Source organism: Rhinopithecus roxellana, chromosome 13 (assembly GCF_007565055.1).
Source record: "Rhinopithecus roxellana isolate Shanxi Qingling chromosome 13, ASM756505v1, whole genome shotgun sequence".
NCBI lineage: Eukaryota > Metazoa > Chordata > Mammalia > Primates > Cercopithecidae > Rhinopithecus > Rhinopithecus roxellana.
In genome coordinates this window covers 32,288,312-32,307,271 of record NC_044561.1, presented here as the reverse complement: position 1 = coordinate 32,307,271, position 18,960 = coordinate 32,288,312, and positions in this window count along the sequence as shown.

Below are 18,960 nucleotides of genomic sequence, written 5' to 3'. Positions count from 1 at the left end.
ACCATGAACTAGCATCCCTGAAGAAATAGAATGTCAAAAGCATCTAAATACTAAATAATTTATGTTTCCTACTCAAATATTACTGATTTTCCTTTATGCCACCATTTTTATGCACTGTTTGATATTTTGTTTTAAAATAAATTTTAACTTACAGGAAGGTTTTTAAATAGTTATATAAAACTCACACTCGTAGCTATATTCAACAACTATCAATATTCTGCCAAAATTTCTCACACATACTCTATTTCTATTCCTCTTTTCCCTTCCCTCTCTCTTTACACATATAAAATAATATAGACATAGAAATCTAAACCTTTGAGATTAAATGCAGATATTATACTTCCATATCTCCTAAATACTTAAACACATATTACAGCAAAACAAGGGCATTCTCTCTTTAATCACCTTCACAACATTTTTTAACCTTTCTTTTCTCTTTCTGTACTTCTTGCCCACAACTTATCTTGATTGCATTTAGGTTACTTTTTTCATATTCATAAATACATACCAGTATTCTGAATGAGATAAGCTAGGTAGAATGGGGAAAGACTGGTGTTTCTAGAAGAAACTGTTGAATTCAGTTGCCATGGTGGGATTATGAAAATGGGTTTGATAAAAATTCAGGCAGAAATAAATATGCATGATCTTCTCCTTTTAGAATTGTATAAAAAGCTGTGTATATTGTCTGCTTTGAGATGAAACAATAGTCTTGTGCATTGTCATGTCAAACACAAATAACTCTTTATTCTATTTTGTTTTTCTTGTTTTCCCTTCTAGTCCTGCATGAAAGATATCCAAAAACTGATCTTCACTGAAAAACAACACTAAAATCAAGCAGAAGATTCTTTTTGGCAAAACATATTGAACTGATAAAACACTAATTAGTATATTTGGGTTCAGGCCTCAGGACATTTTCTTCAAATGTTTTCATTTTTATTCATAATTTATAATATAATTCTCTTTTATTTTGAAATACACGCTTGTTTTGGAGGAAAACTCTGGCAATATACCAAGGAAGAAGTTATATCTAAATGATTTAAATAGTGTTTGCTAAGCATCGTTGGTGACTGTTTTTCTCCCTTAGAACTATAAAATCTAACAAACATAATTTATGGAGATGTTTAGTCTTAAACAGAGATGTTATAGTTTTGAACCAGAATAAATTTCAAAAGTACCTTTCTATATCTTGAGACTTTTTGGTAATATAAATCAAAATAAAACATCCATAAAACATAAAATTCTGCTTCTTTCATCTCTTAAGTTTCTGTGCTCTACTAAACGGTTATGGGTGTTTGTATACCAACTGCATACACATGTACTCATGGATGCAATGGAAGGCTGAGAATTTTTGAGTTGCACAATTAGGATATAAGAAGATTCTTCCAAGGCTTCGTCATAGTCCAGAGACTGAGGAATGTGTACTATTTCAAAGAGAAAAAATAAATAAGGTTCACTTATCTTTCAAATTAAATTGACAGGCTATTAGCATAAGTAAAATTGTGTCATATTAATTATTGATCTGTAGGATGTTAGAGATTGTGCTAGAAAACTTAATGTAAGGACATGATACTCTTACTCATGCCTGGAGAGTTAGCAGTAATGTTAGTGTTAGTGTTATCCTGGCCAACTCTGTCCTTTTTCTTCCTAAATCATTTTCCCATCAGCCACTGATAAGAAATTCTGCTAATGAAGACATATTCTTTTGTGTAAAACCCACACATAATGAGATCATGATTTTTATGGAATCAGTATTAGTGACCACAGAATACGCTTGCAATAAATGTTGCTTAAATGTTTCTGAATATAGAAAAGAGACAGAAGTCAGTAAGCAGATGATGAAGCCCTACTTACAGAGACTAAACCTTTTGGGCTTCATGAGGGCTTTTCTATCTTACAGAGTTTTTGTTGTGAAGCGACTCCAACATAAAGGGAATACAAAAATTAACACATTGCATAGAATATGGTATAATCTCAACAAATTCAACTGCCTTTCACCTCACACATGTCCTTCGCATCTCCCACACCAAAGTGGCCAAATGGGACACTGTTCTATATAAATACATATTCTCTTATATCAAAAAAAAAAAAAAAAAAAAAAAAACTTGAGCCTGGTATGGTGGCTCACACCTATAATCCCAGAACTTTGGGAGGCCAAGACTGGAGAGTCCCTTGAGCCCAGGAGTTTGAGACTAGACTGGGCAACACAGGGAGTCCCCATCTTCTCTCTTAAAAAAATTTAAAAATTAGTCAGGCATGGTGCCATGCACTTGTGGTTCCAGTGACTCAGAAGGCTGAGGTGAAAGGATCGCTTAAGCCCAGGTTGAGGCTCAAGTGAGCTGTCATAGCACCACTGCACTCCAGCCTGAATGACAGAGCAAGACCTTGTCTCAAAAGAGGGAAAAAAAATCATCTGTCACTTTTCTATATATGACAGTCCATATACAGTTGTCATATATTGACCACTCTAAATCTAGCCTTCAAATAATATGACTGTTTTTGAATATAAATTGTGCATTGGCAAATCTAAATCCACCATTCAAAGTACATATAGTTTTATTTTTTTTTTTAAGACACTATCTGATTATTGACAAATTTGAACAAATCTGTCATGTGGCTGAGGATGAGGGGCTGGGAGAGGGGAGTGGTATTGCCCGTACACCAGATCATTTGACAGTACTTATGAACAAACATCAATGTCAAATGAAAGGAACTTTCTCTCCACCTGGTCTATAAAGGACCCATCAAGGCACCTGAAATTCCCTTGTTCCTATGGGACACTATTTGCTGCTGTCCTCTTTCCTACTTCAAAGCCCCCACCACCTGTTTCCTCTGGGATAGAACTAGAACTGCCATAATATTAAGAAGCAAAGGAGTTGTCCAAAATAATCCCCTCTTCATGTAAGGTGGCCAAAACAGGCCCGAAACTCACTGACAAGGCTGCAAGGTGGAGGTAGAAACACATGCTATCTTTCTGTTATCCCCGCTCTGTGTAAAGTAGGTAACCTGACGATGTAGTTAAGAGATTGGGAGCTGCCCGCATCACTACCTATGCCCATTGGAGAGGCTGGAGCTCAAGGGAGCAGGTGCTAACTGAGAAAGAACAAATGCCCCACTGGATTTCCCAGTAACAGTAACTGGTATGTGGGTGTTCATCCCCTCCACTGAAGCTGATTCCTGGTACGCCCAGGGGCTCTCATTCACCCAATGGATGGTCCAGTCCTGAAGGACACTACCTCCTTTCACTCCCAAATTAAGGAAGTAATAGCATTTTTCAGATCTCAGAAATTTAACTCTCCTAATAGTCTCTAAGTCTATTGTTCTACTTCCAGACATTATACTTCTAATTACATTTTCATAAACACCCACTATTAACTAAAATGGGGGCCGTCTATAGTTGTTCAATCATTGGCCAGTATTTTGGAGTTCTGTTCATCCTAAAGCTTCCGACAATCTCTGCTACAATATAAAAATGTTTAAATGTTTTGCAAGTGGTAGTGTCTAATAAATATCTAATAACTGATTTAGCACTTTCAGATAAATTAAATAAAATAATTCTTGCATTACGTCTACTAGAATAATTTTATTATAGTTACAATAATTCTTAAATTAGCCTTTTGAAGGCATGTGATCTTCACATCACATTTTGTTGCTGTCTCTTCCATGACTATATGGTGTTTTAACATATTTGTGTGATAAACAAAATTTAGTTTTGATGAGAAAATCTGGTGTCAACATAGAGCCTTTGGCAGAAATTTCACCTGCAACAATATATTAAAATGATATCTGTTGAGGGTATCCTTTCTAAATTTGAATATTAAAACCACTATTGCAACTTGTTAAAATGTAAAAGTAACTGTTAAATTATAGAAAGAATTCACTAAATGATGCTCTAGTAACTTACTAAAGACATTTTTAATGAAGTCAATCAATATTTTCACTTATCTTTATTAGAGTTCCAAAATGCTAGCATAATGAGCTTTTCACAATATATATTTTGTTTCATTATGTACAATATCACCTTAATGTTTGTGGGAATTTAGTGTTTCAACAATTCCCCTCACTATGTGTTGCTCTTTAGAAATTTTTCTAAATTTTAAGTTATTTAAAGATCAGTGATTTAAAAAGAGCAATTGTGCCACCTTGTGTTCTGTAAAACCAGGATAGCTGCTGGCTTCTGGGAAATTGCCAGTACTTTCTTATCAAATTTGAAAGTTGTAACTCTGAATCAGAATTCTACAATGATAATCAGCTGTGCCCCTCCCCCTGTTTATTTTCTTCCAACTGTGCTTGTACTGATCATGGAAGCTGGTTACTTAAGCTGTACTTGTGCCAGAGTTAGGACTCATTCCTCAGGATTTCCACTAAGGTTTGTTAAGCCAAACAACAAAACTTTAATTGCAACCATATGTCACTCTGTTTAAATTTTATTTTATTTTTTATATATATCTATATATATATTTCAAATTTAGGATATATGTATACATCGAATTACTGAAATGCTAGTTGATACTCAGTTATACAGGCTATATTATACTCTACGTTTTAAAACAATAATAAGAACAATACAAAAAGAAGCTTACAGTTTTTAAAAAATACACAACTTTTAAGAGGTAAGAAAAGTTGGTTGTGGTTTTTTGAAGTCAGATAATTAAAAGAAGAAAACTTTCAAACTTTTGGTAAAATACAGCTTTTAATCAGAACATTAAAAATTAAACAGAAAAGGACCTCCTACTAATAAATAATCATTAACCTATTGATGTGTCTCTTTCTTAGAGTGGAAAGTTCCAGGAATACACAATACATCGTTTAAAGGTTTGTAATTTATCATTCTTCCCCGGAAAGGCAGAAGATGAAATGCCATCAAAAGCCTCAACTTCTGAGTCTGTCCTTCCCTTGATACTTGGATTACTGAACTGTTTGTATCATCTGTTCCCTTTGTGGATTTATTTTCAAAAGAAAAATATAAGTTAGTCTTCACAGGACTAAACTTTGTAAGTCAATGAAAAGACTTCATCAGAAATTTATATACATGGTGGTTGGAGTGAACAGAGGCCTTTTAATCAGATTCTCAAAGGTGTCTATGTCTCCACCTTCCCAAAAGGATAAAAATTACCATAAAAAGTCTCTGATTTGAATTACACAACTCTAGTTTCTATGAGCAAATCATAAAATTTTGGTGGTATGTTGCTGCCATCTTGTGTCTAGCAAATATCTCTTTCCATTTCCATTAAGTATGCTAGCTGGAATGATCAATAAAGAAACATTCTAAATTCAACCTGTAGGATTCTGCAGGGACTTACACAAACAAAACATGGAAAAACAGTGAACTTCAAGCTATAGGTCCCTTAAAGCAGTATTAGAATTATTGTCTAAAAGAGTTTTAATAAATTATAGGGCTGCTCATGATTAAAGATTTCTCCTTAATAGTTTTAGTATTAACTCATACTTAGAGCAGGAATTAGAATTGGCAGGAATCTCATAAGAAAGGACACCTAGATAATAACTTTTCTGCAGCTGAAGGCAAGGAAACATCACTAATTCATTGAGATGTTGCAATTAGTTTTTAAATCTTGGATTCTTAAGGTGACCTTCTCCAAGTTTCTGAGTATTCATCCAACATGTGCCAAACTTCAAAACTTTGTAAAGTTTAGGCATTTCAACTTGAAAAAAAAATTTTTAAAGCACAAACATAAAAGGAAAATGCTGTGATGTATGACATAAAATCAGAAGAATTTTTCAGCGTTGTGATTTTTAGTTATCTGGCCAAATTGTCTGGTTGATTTAACATACAATTTAAGAACTAAAATCACTTTTTGAACACTCATGTATAAAAAATGATTGTAATTCTAAAATAATCCTGAAATTTAAGAAATGGAGGATTAATTACAGACATCAGAAAGAAAACACAAAAGTTCCAATGCTAACCAGCCTATCCAGCATGAACTTTTGAGTATTATCAACTTTCCAACGGCATGGGAAGATGATTGGAGAGAGCTGGCAACTGCTTTTGAGTAATAAGTATATTTTGGAGCTCAATGGAAAGAACAACTATAAATTTTCTTTCTCAGTAGTGTGACTACAAAATTCTTAGTTATAGAGGCATTAGTAGATATTATGAGGGTATTTCTAGCTAACAAATAATGTCTATTTTAGAGGGACTTCAAAGTAACCCTTTGGTTAAAAGAGGATTTGGAAGTTGGTCTTGAAGCTGATTTTGGATAGCAGGGACACTGATCTGGTGACTTTGTGGGGAGAGCATCACTTAATGCTGCTTTTGATAGATTGAAAACTGCTCTGTGAGAGAGGAAGAATTTGGTTTCATGATATACCACTTTGGTCAAAAAAATAAGCAGAAATAACTAGTATAAAAATAAGCACCAATAAAGTTAACTTTTCAGGAGAAAATTTCTTTATATTATATTTTTATCTGGTTGGGAGGTTGGAGGTTGGAGACAGATAAGTTTAATTCAAATTGTCCAACTAACAAGCATTACTCACATTATCTGTATCAACTCACCCTTGTTTGAGTCTTTGATCATACAGCTGGCTTCCTAAACATGATAGGATTTCCTAAGGCACATAAGATGTACTTCTAACAGGACGTTCAGTTAAAATAAATTATGCACATTTCCAGGATCTGTTTCTGAGCCACTCAGTTTCTTCTATTAACAAGCATATCTGAAATCAGTGCCCTATACCCATTTTTAGACTCTTACCCGAGGGCAGCCTAGCTCTCTGAATTGGCAGAACTATTGTTAGGATACTGCATTGTTCTGGGTTTGCCCATCTGATATGCCTATCCCAGAGGAAGAGCTGTAGGAACTGATAGAAGTTTGGAGAGCCATGTTTCCTTCCACTCTATGCTTCTTGACCCATAAAAACAAAGCACAGAAGGGAAAAATCAGTAATCACATTACAAAAGAACATAGGCATAAAAATCTTTCATTCTGGACAGTAGGAAACTCAATTTTGCTATATCCTTCTCAAAATTTGCTTAGAAATGACCAAAAAAAAAAAAAAAAAACAGAACCGGAAAAGACCTCAGAAGGACATGTGAGTGGCTTCTGGCCAGTTTTATGTGCCCCTTGTGTCCCTGGCCACACCTGACTGAGAGCATAGATGTTCTCTTTGGCAATCTTTCCCGCTCTTTCACTCCAGTGGCGGCTGGTCTCCCCACTTCTCTTTGTGTTTACTCGATTCTATAGCTGCAGCATTCCCCCTTCTCTCAATGACATTGGCTGGACTTTGACTTGAAACTTGTTTTGTGCTTGTAGTGACCTCTGATGTAGACCTGTCACATTCTTCCACTAGAATGCTTCCCAATGAGTTTCCAGTCCCTGCTGGCACTGCTTTAGCCCTAAGAGGTGAGGATCCCTTCTCAATACCAGTACCTCCCTTGCATCAGCACCCTGAACATCAACCCATTACAAAAAACCATGAACTTCTCAATGACATTTCTAGCTTCCTCTCTTGAAAACTTTTGGATTGTTTTTCCAAGGGCTTGACTGGGGTACATTGACCAACACCACAAAGTGTTACAACGAGAGTACCCATTCCTCCACTCCCAGCATTATCCTGTGGCCAGGATCAAGTCCAGGCAGCTCAGTTCCTTTCCCACTCAAGATAAGCTCCCTTCTCATCCAAAGCACCTTGGAGAAACTGAAATAACCTTTGACCCCACCCTGGGCGGAGGTGTCTTAAGCCTGCCTACTAGATAAAAATGCCAGTTCCAGTGTTGTCTGCAACATTTCTCCTAGGGGAGTCATTAATTTTTCATGAAGATTGCAAGGGCTTTTATTCCTAAGCTGAAATCAATAAAGTTAATATGTTAAAACAAGCCTGTCCCATGGGATATTTGTGTCACTTGAAATGTGGAACTACAAGCATGAATGGTAAAATTGGACTTTTTCCTAAATTTTTAAAGTTGAAATAAGGAGTAGTTTCTGTTTAACTATGTCTCATGCTCATTACAAAGTAGTTAAATGCACATAAATATTTTCCAACCACTCTGTATTTTTTTTAAAATGTCTTTTGTTGTTACTTATTTACCCCAAAACCACATTTTATGACTTCAAATCATCTTCATTCTTTAAAGCTGTCATGGATTTGGCTCTTTCAGATTGATCTCAATATATTTCTGACTGTGGTAACATCAAAAGCCAATATCGATTTCTCTCAAAAAATACCAAACATTCTCTATTCCAATAAAATAATTTTTTAAAATCATTTCTCTCCTAAACTAGTGTATTTTTAAAGAAGAATTTAAATAAAAAGCAAGGCAAGCCTTTCTACTCTTACATATGACTACAATTCAAAAGCTTCGACAAAGTTGAAATTTTCTTATTGTCATTTGTCAGAATATATCTTGCAAAACAGATTTATTAGTATTTATCATCCATACGTATAAGTCTGTGTAAGAGTATGTATGTACTTTGGCAGTGCAGTGGAGTATTTGCATGCTTTAGTAATTTTTGAAAGGAAGCCCCAGGAAGCAGGATAGTTGATTTCCTTGACATAATGAGCTAAATGCCCATCATCATCCACTTGTCTATAGATAAAGTAAGGAACCTAAGTGTGTTTTGAAGAGCATTAGAAGGCGGGAGGTACCTATCTATATTTCAATCCACATTTCACTGTCTCATAATCCAACCCCACAAATACATTCAATGGGTTTAATATCCGTGGAGATATTTTCATAGTTCTAAATCATTTATTTATCATTCCAAAATCCAAGACACTAAAATTGTCTGTTTGTTTCCTAATTCTTCTGGTGGCAAAATCTGAACTAATACAGCAAGTAGTCTTATCTACTTTATCTTAATTAGTACCATTTCACTGCAGAGGTATTAATTAGTTAATCTGATTATGTATTTGATTATAAGGTGAAGGCATTTGTACCACATAATTTTTCTAAATTTAAAATTCTACAATTTAGAATTTGAAACATATCTTGTCTCAAAGTTTTTAAATAGAAGATTTGTACTTATACTGGATAACACACTGCTTCTGGAAGGATAAACGATCTCAAAGGATTTATTAGACTCATTGTTCCCTGATTGACAATAAGGTTGGCTCCAGCACTTCGTTGTTTTGGGGCAAGGTGGGGACTAGACATAAGAGTGGAAAGAAAGGAGAGATATGGGTTTCAAGTGGCAAACATTGCCTACATCAAACTATGGCATAGGTGCAAAAGACATATCGTTCCAGATTATCTAAGGGGCAGAAGTAATCGGTTTGCTTCTGGAGCTTTCCAGCATCTAACTGGATCAGTCCGCACTCTGTATGTAGATTTTGGTGCCATTTCCTTCAGTTTTCAGAGGAAGAGAGTGATTTCTACTGCTTTTACAACCTTTAAAAATACAAGCCATCCTTTGCCTTGTTTACATTTGAATTAAGTGTTTTCCTGAGGAAATTTCAAGGATAGAGTTTGAGAAATTTCAGGAACCCCTTGAGAAGTTTAGAAAGTTTCTTATGCAGACAAATCATTTTTTTTTTACAATAGTATAATACTGTAATAAGAAAGAAAAAAAATCACATAAGTTACTAAAATCTGTAATAGTAGAAAACTTGATGGTTACAAAGCAATTTTTTTTTTTTTTTTTTGAGACGGAGTCTCGCTCTGTCGCCCAAGGCTGGAGTGGAGTGGTGCGACCTTGGGTCACTGCAATCTCCACCTCCTGGGTTCACGCCATTCTCCTGCCTCCTGAGTAGCTGGAACTATAGACACGCACCACCATGCCAGGCTAATTTTCTGTATTTTTGGTAGAGACGGGGTTTCACCATGTTAGCCAGGATGGTCTCGATCTCCCAACTCTGTGATCCGTCCACCTCGGCCTCCCAAAGTGCTGGGATTACAGGCATGAGCCACTGCACCTTGCCAGCATTTTTGAAATTAATTCAAATTTCTGATAATCCTACCAAGTGAATATTTTTCTTTCTTATATATTATACCTGTTATACACTATGTATATTTAAAATGCCATTTTGAATAATTGGCTTCTTTGCATTAGATATTTAAAAGGCAAAAAAAAAAAAAAAAAAAAGAAATTGATTAAGTAAATAAACCAGTCTTTCAGATAATGCTACACATTTATTCTAAGTTTTACTCAGAATCTACAAATATTATTTTAAATTTGCCATACCCTTAAGCATATATAATCAGTAAGTACCTTTAAATAATTGTTACTTGTAAGAATATGTCTTGCAAAACAGATTTTCAAAGTTGAAATTTCTAAGGCATGCAACTAGAAAATGTTGAAGAAAACACAGGAAAACTATGCCCCGTTCCTCAAACATTTTCTGCTTGTTGGCTTTAGTGGGAAGTCTCATATCACATATACAGAACTCCCTTAAAAAATAAAAAATGTGCCATAATTTTGGAATCATATAATATACCCCGCTTACTAACTTCAGACACGTGTTTTAAAATTATTATTTAGAGAAAAGAGCCTTTCAATAACAATTTGATTATGAACACAGAATTATAATAGAGCCTTAGTAGCACTATGTTGCTTTTTTCAGACACAAGAGGTAGGGTTTTGATTTGATCACATCGCCAGGAATTCAGCGTGGCTCACACTGAAATTGTTGTGGCTCACACAAGATTGTTGAGCACAACCTTGGATTACACTCATTGAAAGTTAGAAGGGGAAATGACCAACAAGAGATCTGACAGAAAGCATACTTTGCCATATGGCTTCTAACTGTTTGCCCTTTGAAGCTCAGTGAGAGAGATCTGAGATACTACAGCAATGTTTTTCCTTTGTCATGAAAGATTTGTCTAGGAAGACAGCAGAAGCCATGAATTTGACATGCTAGTCAAAATACAAGAAGTTTAAGGCAACAGATGAAAAAGCAGAGGGCTTGCAGCTGTTTCAAATGAGTTCCCGTGGTGCTGAGCTTCTTTCGAAGAGGGCCCTATCTCAGAATAAAGCCACAAGAGTTCTTCCTACTACTAAACAGCCCTATAGGTTAAAACCCATGACAGCCATTCTACTGATTTAAATTTTGATAGATCCTTATTTAAGCATCAAAGTTCAGTCAGTAATCTTTTGCATAAATGGGATATAATTAGTGATGTGTGAAAATTCACTAAATAAGCTTTCCTTCTTTGGTTTATGGTCCTCAGAATTAGTCAATAATCTTTTGCATTTTTTGTTCTAACTCTGGGAATTTTCATGCTATTCTGAACCTTGGATGTTTAAAATGCATAATAAAATACATGAAGTCCAACCTCTCCTCAATTAAAATTTAATAAGCTTTGAGAACTCTATTTTAAGGTATCACTAGTGATCATTTTTTACAAAAGAAATTTCAAGAAATATTAATATACCCATTGTATTAGTCTGTTCTCACCCTGCTATGAAGAAATACCCAAGACTGGATAATTTATAAAGAAAAGAGGTTTAATTGACTCACATTTCTGCATGGCTGGGGGTGCCTCAGGAAACACAATCATGGCAGAAGGCACCTCTTTACAGGGTTGCAGGAGATAGAATGAGTGCCAGGAGGAGAAATGCTGGATGCTTCTATGATGTGGTTTGGCTGTGTCCCCACCAAAATCTCATCTTGAATTTTAGCTCCCATAACCCCCATGTGTCATGGGAGGGACCCGGTGGGAGGTAATTGAATTGTGGGGCCTGGTCTTTCCTGTCCTGTTCTCGACATAGTGAATAAGTCTCACAAGATCTGATGGTTTTACAAAGAGGAGTTTCCCTGCACGTGCTTTCTTGCCTGCCACTGTGTAAGACGTGCCATTGCTTCTCCTTTGCCTTCTGCCATGATTGTGAGGCCTCCCCAGCCGTGCTGAACTGTGAGTCTGTTAAGCCTCTTTCCTTCATAAATTACCCAGTCTCAGGTATGTCTTTATTAGCAGTGTGAGAACAGACTAATACACTTATAAAACCATCAGATCTCGTGAGAACTCACTATCACAAGAACAAACACGGGAAAAACATCCCCTATGATTCAGTTACCTCCCACTGGATTCTTCCCACATGTGGGTGTTATGAGGATTACAATTCAAGATGAGATTTCAGTGGGGACATAGCCAAACGATATCACCCATAGACCACTTTTTTTTTATTCATGAGTTAATTATTTTGAGAAGAAAATCTTAGTATATTCCTAAAATTTAGAGAAAGACTTTATGTCTAAAAGAATGTCAATTAGAAAATTGTCACTGGGGCCAGGAGTGGTGGGTTATGCATGTAATCCTAGCACTTTAGGAACCCAAGGTGGGCAGATCGCTCGAGGTCAGGAGTTGGAGTTCGAGACCAGCCCAGCCAACATGGTGAAACCCCGTCTCCACTAAAAACGCAAAAATTATCCAGGTGTGGTGGCAGGCACCTGTCATCTCAGCTACTCTGGAGGCTAAGGCAGGAGAATTGTTTGAACCTGGAGCCAAAGGTTGCAGTGAGCCGAGATCACGCTACTGCACTTCAGCCTGGGTGACAGAATGAAACTCCGTCCCAAAAAAAAAAGAAAGAAAAAGAAACTTGACACTGGTTGGTTTGTTTTGTTTTGTTTGGAGCATTGAAACAATTGTCCTCCAACTATTAATCCATCATAGCAAGATTAAAATGTTAATGTAACTATTATATTTGAAAATTAGCATCCTGATGAAATTATAAACTTGACCACATTGCAATAGCACCAACAATGGATTACTCATCACACATAATGACCCATTTCAAATTTAAATGATATTATTTAGTGCAATTAAATTAGAATTATCAAATTTCTTTCTAGAGGACATATGTGATGACTTTATAGTAAATTGCCATAAAAACAACAGGCAGTGACATGAGAAGAGGTCAAACAATTTAGAGTCCAAGAGACATAGGAACTAAAGATGACTTTGTACACAATTTATTTCTATTTTCTTTTTACCATGCAATATATGTGAACAACTTAGGGTTGTAATGCAGTGCCTGGAAGTTCCTTTATATCACATTTAGTTGCTATGAGAGTTCCTGGATGAGAAAATCAGGGACAATCCAATGGGAGTGGGCATGGAGCAGAGGCAGAGAACAGCACATCAGAGTGAGAAGGGAATAAAGAAGAATAAAGTCAATGCAAATCTGGCAGTTTCTGACCATTTGTTTTTCCTTGTGACTTTTAAAAATCTTTTGCTAGGCTGTCTTTAAGCTATAATTTGTAGTCTCAACAGAAGGCATAGAGTGAGTGGTATCCAGACCACTGCAACTCAAAGAGAGAAAACCTTTCTTTAATGGATAGAAATTTAAGACTACAAGAGTTCAGTTTTTACCATCCTTGGAACAACATGTGTACTCTAGGGAGAGATAATTACTTTTAAGAACTTCAAATCTAGCGCCTTTCACCAACTTAATTCTTTGAAAATGTTAGAAAAACATGACTTTTTTTCCTGAAACTTGTTCTGAACAGACTTGAATGTTCCTACCCAGGGAGCAATTCAGGAAAGATTCTTCTTGCCAACCTTTCATGGCTAAATTTCTCAAGCACGACCTAGGTTAAAGCAAGGTTGCTTCAGTCTTGGGATGATTGCCATTTTTCCATTTATCGATTTTACATTTTTGTTTCATCTCTGCAGGAAAGCATTTGTGTGGCTGGGGGATGAGGAAGTGTGAAAGACTGCCTGCTTTTTCTGGGATTGCATGGTTTCCTAACTATGATTTCGTCACTTTAAGATGAAAATGCTGACAGCTAGGGTGGAGAGTCAAAGAAATAAATTAATGCCCTTGTCTGGTGTTCAAAGTAATGATTTCATATGAGTGTTACAATGATGATTCCATACTAGGATAAAGACTCATGCTGATGAATGACTTAATAACCTATGGTAACTATGTGAAGTTGTTTTATTAAAGATGGTGGCCTACTGATCTCTGTCTCTTTTGAAAACAAAATGAGGATAAAAAGTGCAAACTATACCCACAGCAAGAGAGATATAACAGATATTCTGGATTTTCTAATTACAGTAGTTGTTATGAAAGAAAATCAATTTCTAAAAAATTGTAAGTGATCTCTAGTAAGAAATCAGTCTCCCTTAGTGAAATAAAAATATACCTGAAAGTGGCTTCCCCCCCGCCGCCACCCCACCCAATGGCAGCTGCCATGCTTCATGGGACCCTAGCCTATGACACTAAAATTGACCTCTAATGCATTAAGGAAAATAGGCTCTTCTTCAACTTGTTTGTGTATATAAGGGCCTTGAGTTCCCCACATTTATTTCAGAGTCAAGAAGCAAAAGATTCAACATTGGTCACTGGTTAAATAACGTAATGATTTTCAATAAAATTCACAGGTTACCCCCAAAATCGTGGGTTAACTGTGTCCTATGAGATCATAGTAAAATCCAGAATATTTTCATTATATTTGGTAGCAAAGCGTACTGCACGGCTACAACTTCTTCTCTGCCCTTGCTCAGCTGCTTCCTCTCCTCCAATTCCCCTTTGCCATCCATGACCAGCCATGCACATGCATGAATAGTCAGAGGAGGAACAGGGATGCTCTTCAGGAACCCTTATGAGAGCCCCTGAGTGTCTGAGAAATGCAATTGCCTCCATTGCACTCCAACTCCCACAGACAGCTTTCCCCATTCTTTTTTGGAGGAAGAACTAGGTTCCTAACTCCATTGCAATCAGTCACAACTCACTTCATCACATGTGCCCTGGATGAAGCTATAAAATCAGATATCCAATCAAGAGAAATGGTGTAGGCATTAACTTTGGGCTAATTTCCAGTGGTATATTCTCAGATTCTTGCCTCATTTCCTCCACTGTTTTGTCATAGAATGTTAAGGACTTTCTAGAGACAATAAAGCTGAAAGCAATGGAAAGAAGTCTTGGCTGGAAAACAAACAGAAAATAATCCTTCAATATTAAAATCCTTTAAAAGGAGATGAAGGAATTACATTAAATGACAATTATAGTGCAGTAAGGAAATGACTCCAAGGCTGGTAAGCTCATCATGATTTTGGGGGAGAATTCATAGTAGAACAGGAAAAGGCAAAGCTTTGGAGCCAGAACAGAGCCCCCAAGGCATTTGTGCCTGAGGGATGTCACTGGAGCAAAGGCCACTCATGTAGAGGTCTGTGAGAAGACCATCACTGAGGCCTCTCCTGCTGTCTCCAGTGGCCCTACCCTTCCAGTGCGACCCAATTCTCAAGACATCTAAGAATTAGGGAAAGGAAAGGGAAGCAAAGAGAAGACTCAAGTAATAAACCTATAAATAACTTTTTTTTTTTTTTTTTTTTTGAGAGAGTCTTGCTCTGCCATCCAGGCTGAAGTGGAGTGGTGCAATCTTGGCTTACAATCTTAGCATCACAGTTGGGATGCTAAGAAATGTTGGGAATGGAGAAACAAAAGTTATCATTTTTAGTTACTTGGTAAAAGTTAATCACAATTCAGTTGGTAAATTCTCAATCATCATTGTTCAAATGTCAGCTAAAGTAAATCTCCAAACCAATCTTGCCCAACAGTTGATCACTCTTTCCATGCTTGATAGCTCTACCTTGTAAAGAGTTATTGGCCGGGTGTGGTGGTTCATGCCTGTAATCCCAACACTTTGGGAGGCCAAGGCAGGTGAACTGCCTGAAGTCAGGAGTTCAAGACCAGCCTGGTAAAAATGGCGAAACTAAATAAAATACAAAAACTAGCCAGGCGTGGTGGCATGTGCCTGCAATCCCAGCTACTCAGGAGGCTGAGGAAAGGGAATTGCTTGAACCAGGAAGGTGGAGGTTGCAGTGAGCCAAGATTGTACCACTCCACTCCAGCCTGGATGGCAGAGCAAGATTCTCTCTCAAAAAAAAAAAAAAAAAAAAAAAGAGTTATTTATAGGTTTATTACTTGAGTCTTCTCTTCCTTTGCTTTCCTTTCCTTTCCCTTCCTTCCTTCCTCCTCCCTCCCTCCTTCCCTCCCTCCCTTTCCTTCTCCTTTTCCTTCTTCTTCCTCCTCCTCCTCTTCCTCTGCTTCTTCTCCTTCGTTCCCCCTTCCTTTCTCTCTCTTCCTTTCTTTCTTTCTTTCTCTTTCTTTCTTTCTTTCTTTCTTTCTTTCTTTCTTTCTTTCTTTCTTTCTTTCTTTCTCTTTCTCTCATTCTTTCTTTCTTTGTCCCCCGACTTTAAAGAAAAGAAATGGTATCATCTTGGTTGTGTTCTGTCACATGAATCTGATAAATATTTGTTGGGCTCAAGGAAACTGAAGGTTGTAGAAGTCACTCTTAGATTCTTGGAAATATAGTTGCTCAACTGTAAAATAGTCATAATATCTTTTTCTTACGGTTGCTGGACTAATTTTAATAATTTGCCATATATGTCTGGTAAATTTCATGCCCTCAGCTAAATGGTTGTTGATGTATTACTATTTTCAAGTATATTATTTTAAATATTTTCATAATATGTCTATTATTATTATTGAGACAGAGTCTTGCTCTGTCACCCAGGCTGGAGTGCAGTGGAGCGATCTTGGCTCACTGCAACCTCTGCCTCCTGGGTTCAAGAGATTCTGCTGCCTCAACCTCCCGAGTAGCTGGGACTACAGGCGCATGCCACCACACCCGGCTAATTTTTTGTATTTTTAGTAGAGACAGGGTTTCACTGTGTTAGCCAGGATGGTCTCCATTTCCCAACCTTGTGATCCGCCCACCTCGGTCTCCTAAAGTGCTGGAATTACAGGCATGAGTCACCGTGCCCAGCCAATATGTATATTATTATCACTACTACTAATAATAATTGAGTTCCTAGGTGGGCCTGGGGGAAACTTCATCTGCTGAAGACTTGAAGTGATTGTCTTTGTCCTCTAAATAGAGTCTAAATGATTTCAGTAAAGCAGAGACCACTTCTTTTTTGCATTTTTTTTTTTTTCTTTTCCAGATACGTTCTTGGTTATGCTTTCTCTGCCTTTTACTTCTTAAAATTTTTTTTCAAGTTTTCTTAAGATGACTTCTCTCATTCCAATGGTTTTAATATTAAATTTCTAAATCTAGTTTTAAAATGAAACAGGATTACAAAACAGAGAAGAGAACATGTTTGCAGATTAAGCTAGTATTAGAGAGATTAATAAATAAAAGTATTTTTTAACATGGGAACTCCACAATGTTGTGGTAGCTGGGGACAAATGTTTCTAGTGTATTTTGTGGCAGAGAAATGCAATCAGTTCATATGGGAGATGAATTTAGTTTTTGGATGTTCCTCCTTGTAATTAATAATAAATCCTGGTTAAAATAATGAGAGGAAAACAGGAAACGGAAGAAAAGAATCTCCAATCTGTGACTGGAGTGTAACTGTTTGGATAGTAATTATTGCCACATTTTTTGTATCATTACGAAAGTAAAATATCAGACCAACGTTCTGATTGTTTTATAAAAGAAAACAGGAACATCATTTTGTTCCTGATACTTGGCACTGATATTTCTACATATTACTAGAAGTAGCATTTGTCCCTCTACTGTAATATTGTGTTTTGAACAGATTGATTTTGACATTCTAATAAATAACCAACATGTAGGCAATTGAATATTTTGATTTTTTCTCAAAGAATTAGTTAAAACTTACATATACATTTGAAGAATCATCAACTTTTAGATAGCATTTAATTAAAACCATGAGACCAGATGAAATTACTTAGGAAATAAACAGAAATGCATAGACATTTTTGTTTGTTCCTAGTTGTCAATCACTGAAAAAATGGTAAATTATCAGGCAAGGTAACTGGTGATCAGTTTCGTTATCAGAGGAATAAACAACTATAGAAACTGAAGGGCAATTGCCATATTAAAGTAAAAATCCTTTTGGGATTAAATAGAGGGCACTGTTCTAGTAAGATAAAGCAACCACTAAAAATGTTAGAGGTGATTTGAGACCTCGGTATTCCTTGCTGAAGCCAAATTTATATATACAGTTGATTTTACTATTTATTCAAGTTTACCTGCCCAGGAGAAAAAAGAAAAAAAATGAATTTTTCATTTTGTGTTTTTCTTAAATTAGGCAAATTCTAAAACAGATTTATATTTTACTAGCTCACATTCTACTTAAAATGAACAAGTACAGATATGTAACTTATAACCCTATTTTCTGACCTTCTACTCTAGTCTGGCTTTCTCCTCATGCTGACTTCTTCCAGATTAACAATCTCAGAGCAATTCCAGAAGTGTAGTTGGGATCACGTTCTCTATTTAATGTGCAGCAAAATACCAATAGACTTTATTTGCCTAAATAATCAAAAAGATATCTATAAATGTGCATGCATAAAAATCCTAAAATAAATAAAAAGGTTAAAGAAGTAAGTCCAATCAATTGTAGAAGTACTTGCTGTTGTTGTTTTGAAGAGTTTCTTTCTTAGGTCTTTGAAACTCTTTCACTTGGTATGGGAAGACAGTCTGATTTTTCATTAGTAGAAATAGTAGTGATATAAAAACAGTAGTAATAGAAAAGACAGTGCATGTAAGCATACTATTTCTGAGTTTAACTAAGAATTGGTGAAGTAGGTTAGGAAACACAGCCATGAGCCTTTCAGGGGTCATGGCACAGAGCAAAGATAAGCATAGAGTAATATGGAAGTGTTGTCTTAACTGAGCCTCTATCTAACTGAACACATGTTGTTCAGGTCCTTCAAATCAATTTCTGCATATTTATTTAATACATACCAACTTGCTATGGTTGGAGTGGCTTACTGGATCACAATTCTCATCTCATTCTTTCAATTTAATATTGCTGAGCCTAAGAAAGGTCACTTCTTAAACCACGTTTATTTTACTCGGAAATCAAAATTTGGACCATGTTTAGAGAAAATAGCTTTTCTCTGCTCCTCTCAGAACCTGAAGGTTTGTTCACTCAAATTTTTGACAGTTGATGATCACTGTCTGTTGCAAGTTTACCTGGGGCTACCAATGAGAAACCCTACATGTGGCCTCTGTGCTTTCTCACAAAATGGTAGCTGAGTTTCAGAGACAAATGTTTTGAGAAAGAAAAAGTGATGGAAATAA